Genomic DNA, 12,357 nt, shown 5'->3' with positions numbered 1-12,357 from the left:
TTAGAGAAGTGGCAACTGTCTTCCTGGGACATGGCCACGTGCTCGGTATTACAGGCGTGAAATTAGTTTGTAAGCAAGTACGCGTGCGTGTCGATTGACACCTGACGTCACGATTGGCCCTCGTGCGGCCCACGTGCTGGTCACGCGATATGTTCCTTTTTGCTGGTCTGAATGTTTTAAAAGCTGCATGAAAGGAACATGAGGGAAAGATCTATTGGTTACAAAAAAGTTATCACAGAATGATCAGAGGGAGTGAGGGGGCCCACTAAAGGAATTAATTCTCTGATTGAATGCGTTCGCTCAAAAGTACTGTGTCTAGCCGGACCAATAAATTTAAAAAGGCGTGAAAATATAGAAATGAGTGAAGCTAGTCCCTTGATAAGAAGAGATGGCTGGAGAAATGAATCGTTTAATTTGACGTTGTTGTGTAGAGACCGCAGCTGAAGGACTTGACGGGATGCAATTAAGGTGATTAGTTCTGGGATGAGCACTAGCCATGATAGAGAAACTCGCGAGTCCTGCTGGCCCCCTGTTTGCCAAGAGAATCGTGAATAATGTTAAACGAATTACAGCAATTACTCCATCGATTTTTTGTAATAGAAGTGAATTAGTTGATTGCTAGTGGAAACGGGAGGGTCCCTGATGACGGCAAGACAATACCGCGGGTGACACCCCTAGATTAACATTGCGTATTGAAAGGCGGGTCTTTCGGGAAGGAAACGATAATTAATATTGCCAAATTTCAACTTGATCGTCCAGCGTTAAAGCCTAGATAATCCCTGACAAGAAACGCGCATTGGTTTCTTCTGGAGCGTCTGGCTGGGTGATAAGTCCGTGCTGACATAGCCGGCTTATCTCTGAGTAAATGAGCAGGAACAGGCAAAGCAATTGGAGAGTTTATCAAGACATATATATCCGTATTCTAAGACTGACTTCAGAGTCCTAAAGCAGTGCCAATGGAGTAGCTGTGACCTCCAAAGGCTGTATTAATCCACCAGATGGGTATATAGTCCGACACCAAACCACAACTCATTGATCCTCAGGCCTTTTCTCGAATCTTTGATCAGAGGGAAAGAAATGAATGTCGAAAGTTCATCAGCATGTGTAAATATGATCTAATGGGGTTGTTGCATTTCCGCTCATCCTGCTGTGGCTGACCCGGTAGCCAGGGTTGGCTGATTGTATTGCGGGGCCTCTCCAGATTTCAATGGCACTCCTCGGGTGGGTGATGCTGCCCTCTACCAGCCCCGGGCCGTGCCGAGTATTTGTCGTGCGCTTTTCCAGCCTAAGACGGCAAATGGCGGCAATTGTTGGGGAGCCTGCATTGGCGTTAGATGATTACTTGGGCAAACAGGGAAGCTTTTTAATGAAGTGACTAGCAGGGCCTAACAGGTGCGCTTTGTTTGCCCCCAAATGTCGAGGTAAATTTGACACGGCCCACCATAAATATTTGAAGGGAAAATGAAGAACATGGAATTTGTGGCCATGTTTCGTCCATAATATTACCCACTTGACTCTGTTCCTTCCCCCACCCCATCCCCACCTATAACCACAGTTTAAGGAATCACCATGCCAATTACACTCGCTTTAAGTGCCCCAGGGCTAAATAAATGATGGTGAAACTCCAAAATTCACTCCGCCAGAAGAAACACTTCCTTTATTCAACCAGATCAAAGAATAGGTATTTATTAAGTTTATCTTAGCTACAGGCATATGGCAACGTCTCTTTCTCTGTAAATAAAAGCTTGAACGAAATATACTGGATTTTGTTTTTTCAAAATCTAACAACTGAGCAGCGAGGTTATAACCGTTGTGTTCTTTGTCCGACACTGGGATTGCCGTTCTAAATTGAATTCAAAATACAAAATAATCGATGTGTAATTTTTCACAAATAGAATTCATATTTTATATCATATATTAGCTAATATATAATATATATCATGACATAGTCCTATTCTTTGAAAGGATATATATATATATATATATATATATATATATATATATATATATATATATATATATATATATATATATATATATATATATATATATATATATATATATATCGTACAGAAGTTGTTGACAGAGCTTAAGTCAGTTTGCAGAAAAGAACCACCAAATGCCGTTTTGATGTCTCTTCTAAAGCAGTGGATAATTATCATTGAATTATGAATCATTTATTGCTGACTCTTTGGTAATTATAAGTTCCATATATGTTTTTTGCCATGTTATTTTCAGGGGTTTTTGTGGTTGAAATTTTGTCAGATTATGGATATTGAAAATAATTCCATTTGTTTGTCATGCATGAATTGATGGAAATGTGCTTCATCTAAACGAACGAATTAAAACCGTCAAAACGTAATTGGGTAAGCTTGAAAAAAATTTTTGGGGTCTCTTCAAAGCGAAAAACGTTTCATGGAGAAAGTAATCTCAAAGATTCCTGCTCGACAGTTTCTTTCCAACGATTATCGTCTACCTTATGTTCATCCCTCTGTCTGGTTCCGTCATAGGATTCAATGTGTCGTTGTTCGACGTTCAATTGTTAACGTGTAGTGGTTAACTTAATTCGGTAGAGAAGGGGTAGGCTACAATCAACGCCGGACTAATTACATTGAAGACAGTTTCTCTGTGTACGTAATATAATTATGAAACGCCAAGTCGAGCCTTATGGGAAGGTAACCGCATTAAGGTAACGGAATAGGGTAGCTTCTCACTTGTCTTGTATCAACAAGGCTATTGTTACTGTCGTTTACAAATAAGTCCAGATTTTCTTTCTACTTATTAAATCACCGAGGTTAAGGCTGCTAATGAATAAGTTTAGACAGTTCATTATGGCACAGACAGAAACCCAACATTCACTTTAACCAACAGATATTTACCGGTTTCAACTCGCAGACAATTCCATTATCCAGGATGGTCCGTTTTTCCCCGGAAAGCCTATGACTGCTTCTAACCAAATTTTAACCGCCCCTACAATATGGTTAACCTTCATAATTTGTTTTACACTAACCCAGGCAATGAGCTGGTACACATATTAACTCGTTGACAATTTATTTTGTCCTCCGATTATACTATTTATTCGTAATTGTCAAATTTGATTTAGGAACAAAACAGCCATTTTACAACGTGCGTGAGCACTGTTAGTTATCGCTGAAGAATGAACAACAAAGGCAAGAAGGAATGAAGATGTTCGAAGAGGCGACATTGTCGAACAAAAATCTGAATTAATAATTTATTTGCTATCCATGCATGCACTTTGCCTAAATTATAGCTCTTCAGCTTTTAAAGGTTAAAAAAACACACATCGTGTTTAAGTGCATACCTCATATGTTGACGGGATTGAAACAGTTAAAAAAACTTTTATTCGTCAGGGGATCAAACCAGAGATATGGTATTTATGTACTGTACTTCATATGGATGCGGTACATTTTAATAAATTATACATGTATTCACATTTTATCATTTTCATAGGCTGAAATCTGTTACACCTAGAATGTGTCACACCACAATTAAATCTCAAAACTTTTATATTAACGAATAGTTCGAATAGTTTAATTTATCTTCAATCAAGAAGTATTTATTTGATTGTTGTTTCAACGCCAAACCCAAGATTTATTCATTTATTCGATGGCAGCCAGTTATATAGATGGAATAAGTCTCGGGCTGTCAATTAAGAAGTGTTAAAATAAAGTTTTTTTTTTGAAATTATATGCTATGATTATTATACACGTAGAAGCAACGCATTTCATTTTCTGTATGCGTGTTGATCTGAAAAAATTTATCTGAAAAAGTATTTATTTACTTATTTATTTATTTAATTGGTGTTTTACGCCGTACTGAATTTAAGAATATTTCACTTAAACGACGGCTGCCAAAAACTTTAGTATACGAAACAATCAGTGGTACACAACTGACTTACATTGCACATTTGTACATTGTGAATGCGAAAAATGTGTACGCATGTGTTTTCGCAGAGTGCGTGTTCCTAACTGGTATTACGTAGTGCCTTACATTACTGCGTGTATGTGTGTGTGTGGGGGGGGGGGGACGGTAATGGGTAAATGAATATGAAATAAGAAAACTGGTTAGATATGGACACTATTGCATACTAAATACACCGTTCCAGCTGTTTACTTCAGAAACGCTCATGCCTTCTTCTCTAACATTATCGGTGAGCCGACACGAACACGACAGTCAAATGTTTTCGTTATTCTGCTGAAGCCCCTAAGCGCCATAGACTCCATGTGTCCGGGTTAAACAGATGTGGTGGTTGGAACAGTCTTTGTTTCACGGCAGTACGTAATTATAGCTGTAAGGTTTGCAGGTTGTCGCGTGGTGTGAAGATGTACGGTGTTGTACGCAGATCGGGTTGATTGGTCCCGGAGCCAGCTGTCCCTCCGACACCTCAGGAGAAGCCATCCACGCTGTACCGTGCTCCTGAGCCACTTTTCATGCGGAGTTGAACGACACTAGGGACACACTTGGTAATATTTTGTTGGAACATAAAACTGTTCTGACTACCGACAAAAAAGCCAAAGCCTAGTAAACTGTTCTTATTAGTCAAAATAAAAAATCAAGCCCATCAAACTGTTCTTACTTTCGAAACAAAAGAAAAAATTCAAGCCCATTTAAAGTGCAACACGTTAAATTTAAAATAAAGCGAATATTAATTACCAAATTTATGGTTCCCAAGAAAACTGCCAGTTTTCTGGGGTTTTTTTTTTTACGGTTTGCAGTGGCGAAAGATGGGTACTTTAAAGCTGTTCTCAGAAAATTAAAAAACACAACTGTGCAAATCTAATGTATGTGTTGACGTCATTAAAGTATTGTATACGATGATTTTCTTTACAGAAGTAGCCAAAGCTCAATTTAGTTTTGATAAGTTTGAACGAAGAAATTTAGATTTAAGGTACGGATTCATATGGGACTGACTCGATAGCTGATAGACTGATTCTACTGACTCAACAATTGATTTTCCTACTCCATTGACTTAGCTGTTGATTTACTTACTCAGCTACATGAAAGAAGTACTGAAGTACTTACTTAACTGACTAAACTGCTGAAACACTCATTCAACTGGCTGAACTATAGAAATAGCCATAATTGAACTATGGAAATACTCACTCAACTGATTGAATTGTTGAGGTACTCACTCAAACGACTTAACTGATGAAGCACTCACTCAACTGACAGGACTGTTCAAGTACGCACTCAACCCACTGAACTGATGAAACATTCACTCGACTGACTGAAATGTTCAAGTACGCACTCAACCGACTGAACTGATGAAACATTCACTCAACTGACTGAACTATTCAAGTATGCACTCAACCGGCTGAACTGATGAAGCACTCACTCAACTGATTGTACTGTTCAAGTACGCACTCAATCGACTGAACTGACGAAGCACTCGCTCAACTGACTGAACTGTTCAAGTACGCACTCAACCGACTGAACTGACGAAGCACTCACTCAGCTGACTGAAATGTTAAAGTACGCACTCAACCGACTGAACTGATGAAGCACTCACTCAACTGACTGAACTGTTCAAGTACTTATACTCAGCTGACTGAACTGATGAAGCACTCACTCAGCTGACTGAACTGATGAAGCACTCACTCAACTGATTGTACTGTTCAAGTACGCACTCAACCGACTGAAGTGACGAAGCACTCGCTCAACTGACTGAACTGTTCAAGTACGCACTCAACCGGCTGAACTGATGAAGCACTCACTCCACTGATTGAATTGCTGAAGTACTATTGCTCACCGTTGAATAATTAATATGCACTTTACATTTAGGAGATAAAACGTCATAATGTTAGTGTATGCTTAGATATTTACAGTAACCTGCAGTTCGGTGTACATTTCGACTGCGTCATTTTTATTTAAGCGTAAAAATGAAAATGAAATATTGTAAGAACCAAGTAATTTAGTTGTAAATCATTAACTCGGATGAAAGTAATTAAAATCACAAGGATTTTTCATTAATGTTAAAATAGTATTTAAGTAGTAGTAAAATGTTGGTTTTGGCACACATACTCATGCTGATTCCCTTATGTAGCGTCTGGATGATAAAGATGGGATAATGATGCTGATTCCACTGTCTCCTTTATATAGCGTCTCGATGATACAGATGGCATACCGGCCATTCCCAAGTACCGTTACAAAGCACAGATGTCGTATATGTCTATTCTCAAAATACCTTTGCCGCACACCGATGCAGAATCCTCAGTGACTCAGGATATAGAGACCTAGACGTGTGCACATTGATCTGAATACTGTACGAATAAAGCAGTAATTATTATGAAGATCCAGGCCGAAAAATGTTCTAGGTGAATCGGGAAATTGTGTAATGTATGTAACCTTTATCAGTCATATACGTGATAAGTGCAAGATATATGTTCAAGTATACTGTGCTGTCGCCACTTCTTTGTAGTTTGTCTGGAGGTATATAATCTACGAGCTCGCCAATTATCAAAGCAGGCTGCGTGAATGTAGGTGTAATATTGCAGATATATAATCATCATAGTTCTATGATTTAAAAGCATATTTGTCACGGAATAGTGTAATATCCGCCATAGTATAACACACTTTGTGGAGTAGGCCAGTAAAGCATATACCGGTATATAATATTCTAAACGGAGTAAAGAGTAAGATCCTTTATCTATATATTCCGCCTGAATCGACTGTCATTATGTATCATTAATTGATTTATTTGGTACATGGGTAACTTAATTGCATTTAAGTTTTCTTACATTGATATGCAAGGCTTATGACTGACGTGGCGTTAAGCTATATTTATTCTTAATTAAATTTGATTATTTATTGTAATTGTTTTGTCTAGTACATTGTTCGGCACTACAAAGCAGTAAATAATCTCACAACGATTTCACAGACTGATTACTTATAATCTGTTATGATTATACAGCATATACAGAGAGTAAAACGACAGTGTGGTTAGGAAATGGTCGTACATAACCGGTGAAACCCGACCTGCCTGTCCGTTAACCTCATACAGTGAAAGTTTTATAGTGACTGTTAATGCAAATGCATAAATAGTGGTAAGCTAGGCGGCCGCTATATATTATCATGCAGAATTATATGTACAAAAAAGTGCAGTGATGTTATACATGAAAATGTCGCAAATTATTTCTTATAATATAGTATATTATAACATATTTTATATATTCATCTCAATATAACCTATATGTACACATTCAGGCAGGCAAAACAACATAAAAATAGAAGCGATTCTACCGTATGTTTTGGGAGGGAATAGCAGCATTGCTATGATTCTCGTTAGTGAATTTGCAATAGAACTAATATCCACCCCCCCCCCCCCAAAAAAAAATAGGCCATGTTTTATATTACATTTCATGTTGATCTCTATGCATATACCTTCTGACATGCAAAACAATATCCACCACGTTCTGTTTTAAAACGTATGCATGTAAATGTTAGCTTTGTCATTTCTGGTCGGGGTGTATGTGCAATGGAACTATGAATTTCACAGCTCATATGCAATTAAATCAAAGGCTGTTTTTAATTAATATATCATCCATATATTCATCCACATTCAGAAAAACACGACATAAAAAAAAAAATAAAATAAATAAAAGTGATAAGATTATAACTAAATTTACTCCTGTATACCTGAAGATATCTGGAACACTGGCAACTCTGTGTGTCTATGCATCTCCAATACAGTAAAAGTAAACAGACCAGGGGGTCAAATCATGCAACCTCCGAAAATTTCAGTTTATAATGCCGAGAAATCCAAGAAAACCATGAAACCAACAATTCGGCGAATCATTAAAACCAATTAATCTTTGAAATCAATAACACAATCATTTAAAAGTAACATTCTGCCATGTTATGGACAAACATATTCATATGCATATACAGGCAAAACCGATAACCAAGAAATTTGCTGCTATTTGGCTAACGTACGTTACCACCGTATGAGTTGTAAATCCTGTCAGATTTATTTCATTGGCTCATATTTTATGGTTGAGGATATTTTATCATAAATACATTAAACAGTGCATGTTTTACACTTTAAAGGATGTTACATGTCACATGAAATTTTCTTACCACTGTTTTTTGCCTGAAATAATTCCTTTCTGTTTCCGAAGATAATTCATATTTTATGAGCCTTGTTCGCAGGATAAATTGGTCTCGTGAATTGTAGTTTTCATTTTTATTTTAATGAAGGGGGCTAATCGTACAGTATGTTAAGCCCCATCCGGGGCAATTAATGAGAGAGCTGTGAAACAATCATGACTACAAGAGGAATTTGGTCCACTGTTAATCAGCTTGTGATTTGAAACTATGTTGTTCAAGCGTGAATATGCGCCAAAACTCTTAAGCCAACCGTCTATAACAACCTGGACGTTCAAGGTCAATAATCGCAAGACCTGTTCCCAAAATGACGTTTGACACAAACCTTCAAAGATCTTACAAACAAAGTATGTAAATTGCGAAATTAGGATGGAATTATATGCATGCAAAGACAAGAAGTCGACAGTTATGTTGGAAAGACGCAAAGACTGATCAAGGTGAATGAGTAAAATCTGTATTCAGATCGTGTGCCATGTTAGTATACAAGTTGTCGATGATAAAATAGGTATCTCGGTTGTGCTTGGATTGCAACTGTTCATATATCTAAGATGACGGGCTAATTCAACACGATGAATATACAGCCTCTAGCCCCCGGTTAACCGGAATCTGACCCTATATATTCCATCGCATAATATGGAATTTAGTCTATATATTCCTCAAAATATACCACACCCGAGTTGCGCCTTAATATTTTGAAACTGTATCTTGTTTATCATATATCCTTGCGTTCGGAACACGTAGTCGAGTACTACAATAATGAAACTAGGCAAATTCTGAGTGAAAAGACTAATCAAGGAGCCCTTGTATTCCTGAATGGTCATTATCAGAACGTCGTGCATGGCGAGAAGCCAAACAGACGGACAGGAACGTTTTGGTTTCGCGGGAAGGTGCCCACGGCCAACCTAAAACAATACACCGAATCCGGGAGCTCGGCTTGTTCTCCAACAAACCGGCATTGGATTTAGTGGAGCATTTCACCATTTCTGTTGTGGGCCGAGATTAGAGGGCAATTCGATTCTGTTTGAGAATTCAATAACCTTGTGTTTGGATTAATTCGACTGAGGGGTCTGTCAGTATAAAGTACTTGGTAGTTCCATCACTGGACAGCTGGGCCGTCTCTTCGCCTATAGCTCCGTGCAGTCCCAGTCCAACCCCGCAGACTGACTCTGTACAATACAACACCGCGTATTAATCCAAGCGTAATGCAGAAATCGTCAGGAAGCGATGAATAATTCTAGCTTAGAAAACCGCTCAGATAAAAGTCAACGGTCAATGCATGGGAAAACTTAATGCTTTGAGCTTTAATCCTCTGTCTTTGATGTCTTCATCTCTGTCCATCTCTTCCTGCCATATATAATCAACTGGAACCGAGCTCTTCTTCGTATGTTGTATCGATGCAGGAAATCAAGGACGCCAATACAATTCAATGTAAAATTTCCTCGTTCAGTCAATGATCTGTGTCCAGTAGAAATCAAGAATACAGTCACGTATTTATTGATACGTGGAGACGTATCTCAACCCTTTTCTTGCCATTATCCCACAAGAGAGCATAAATTTTACCTCCAGTTAATCACTATTAATAAATTCATTGCCTTGAATCTCGACTGACATTTGCCTAAAGATGATAGGCCTAAACGATTTTCGTGCTGTTCGGTTCTTGGCCAACTGGCCAAAAATATCTCTAAACAGTGAATATTACATGGAGAAAATAATTTCCAAAGACTTTTTGCCTACGTATATTCGAACTATCCTTCACTCCTTTGATGTTAAAACCGACACAAACCGAAAAAAAAATCACGTGCATTGGATCATAAACAAAAATGTAAGTATATAAGACAAAATAAAATATCTTTATGAGCTTATTTGACAGTTAATTAATTATTGTACCCAATGCTGTTGTTACTACCACTGCTCAGTTTAGTGCCATGAATAGTCACAATAAAACCCTGATGGGGGTAGCCAGATTTCAAATAGGTCATATACCTAATCCTAACACCACGAACAACTCACTGATTTTATCACGTGCTATGCATTAATTACACAACAATCAATTATGTTTTTCAAAGGATAATTCATTACACCCCTGTCATTTGTTAATTAATGTTTCTCAACTTTTCTCTATATTTTTCAATTTATTATATACACATCGTGTAAAAAAAAAATGTTCGCCCACGCCCGCGTGAATTAGCATTCTTAAATGGCGTTTATTTATTCACGATAACCGAACAATGAGAACTAGAGAAGGAAACCATTGACTACACAAAGATCTTTGTATTCAAGCTTTGCTGTCATAAAACGTATATTACTAAAACAATTAACACAAGACAAAATCATGGAAAAGATGTTAATTAGTACCATGTAATTTTCAAATATTTTGGTCAGAAATGTCTGTAATTCAAAAGTTTTGAGATTTTTGGCCTAAAATTTTAATGTCAATGTTCACATGATCAATGACCATTTTTTTCTTTGCACGAAACATGGTTTCAAAGTGAGGCTTAACATGGTATCAAAAGCACCCTGAAACATAATCTCATTATTTTTTAAAGCACGCCTACACTAATGATAGATAGCTACGTATGCAAAAAATGTCTCGACGAACTTGATATGCTGTATACAAATTAAGAAAAGTTTCTGGCGTATGTATATGTTTTCGTAAAAAATATTCTGCTTCGTTACAATACAAATATCACTGAAACCGCAAACAATTCGTCATTATATGAATATAAATAAGGACATACTGCATAGACAGTAAAACCATGCAGCGACGACAGTGTGATAACGGGCAAATGGTCACACGTAACCCGCGGAATACGGCCTCTAAATTGTCAATTTGTCTTATTCTGACTGTTCGTGTAAATGCATAAATAATAACAATATGCACGCCCCCTAGAACTATGACTTAAGCAGAATTAGGTTTAAAAAATGCAGTGATGTTAATTGCAATTTATTAGACTTAACTAGTCTAGAAAGCCCTTCCAATAAATTGTCATTTTCATATTTGCATGTCTAGTGATCAAATCCCAGGCAGAGAATAACCATACTGTGGTGGACATCGATGTTATGGTGACTTCAAGATTAGAATATTCTACTGTCCCAACAAGAATACCAATACAAATAAACGCAATATAGGTGGTCATGTGAAAAGAAAAGAGAAATCAAGAAAAATGAACAAATGAAATAAAATAAAAGTTTGCTTTCGAGCAGCAGAAACGGGCGAACAATGGATGAAACAACATGCAAGACAAGGTTCCACAAGAAAAAAAACTTCCTCAGATAAGTTTTTATCCGGACAGATTGCCATCCATTCCCTGTACTGGCTGTATATACCTGATTATAGGTCGTCGTATATCTAGCCGCGGCAAATGTGTAGCGGTATACGTAGGGGCTGGCATCAGACAACCCGAAGAGATCGGCTGTCGGCATAAGGTGCGGAAGATCAAAGACACTAGAATCCACATCCCCAGCTAACACGCTCTACCTTGTACCACTGGGCACGGTGATGGAATAGAAGAAGGCTTCTATCAGCCAGTATCTCGGTCTCACCAATAATTACCTTCATAAATGATTTAAAGACCGTTCGGATAAATTCACAAGAGCAAAATGTGCGAACGGGACTTGTAAGATTGTCGCGATATATGGGCAGCAATCTCTATCCTACGCCACCCTGGCATTTTTTACTCCCTTTTCCCCGTCCGTCGGCGATCGCACTTCGCCAGTACCCGGGGGACCGGCAGTAATTCGTGCTAAGTATTTCTTTTGTCGTTTTGTCCTCCATGTTTAATTCCAGCCATTTCGCTCGCCTCTAGCGAATGTCGACCGTCGATCTACGTGTAAGTTTACGGGGAAGATCCCACTGTAAGCCGTTCCATAAAGGAATTAAAACGAGCGAGTCAGTAATTGGCCGGGTTGCACAATGGTCCGTGCTCAATATTTTAAGCGTTTCTGCCTGTCAGATTGAGTACGGCACGCCCCAGTGACATATCTAATGCATAAGGGATTTATAATACGCCGATCCCGATATCGCTGAATTCAGATGCGCATTATAATCTGATTAACATAACCATACTTAAAGCTTCATCATTACCCGTTCTCTCGCCACTTTTTGAAAAGTTTCAAGGGCAATATATATTGAGCTTTTAAAAGGAGCCCCTTTGATTTGATTTGAAGACCATCTCCATATCCACTACAGAAACGGGCCGAACTCTAATCAAAACTGATAAAAATACCAATCGC

The sequence above is a fragment of the Liolophura sinensis genome, chromosome 8 (genome assembly GCF_032854445.1).
Source record: "Liolophura sinensis isolate JHLJ2023 chromosome 8, CUHK_Ljap_v2, whole genome shotgun sequence".
NCBI classification, from domain to species: domain Eukaryota; kingdom Metazoa; phylum Mollusca; class Polyplacophora; order Chitonida; family Chitonidae; genus Liolophura; species Liolophura sinensis.
This window is presented reverse-complemented; position numbering follows the sequence as displayed.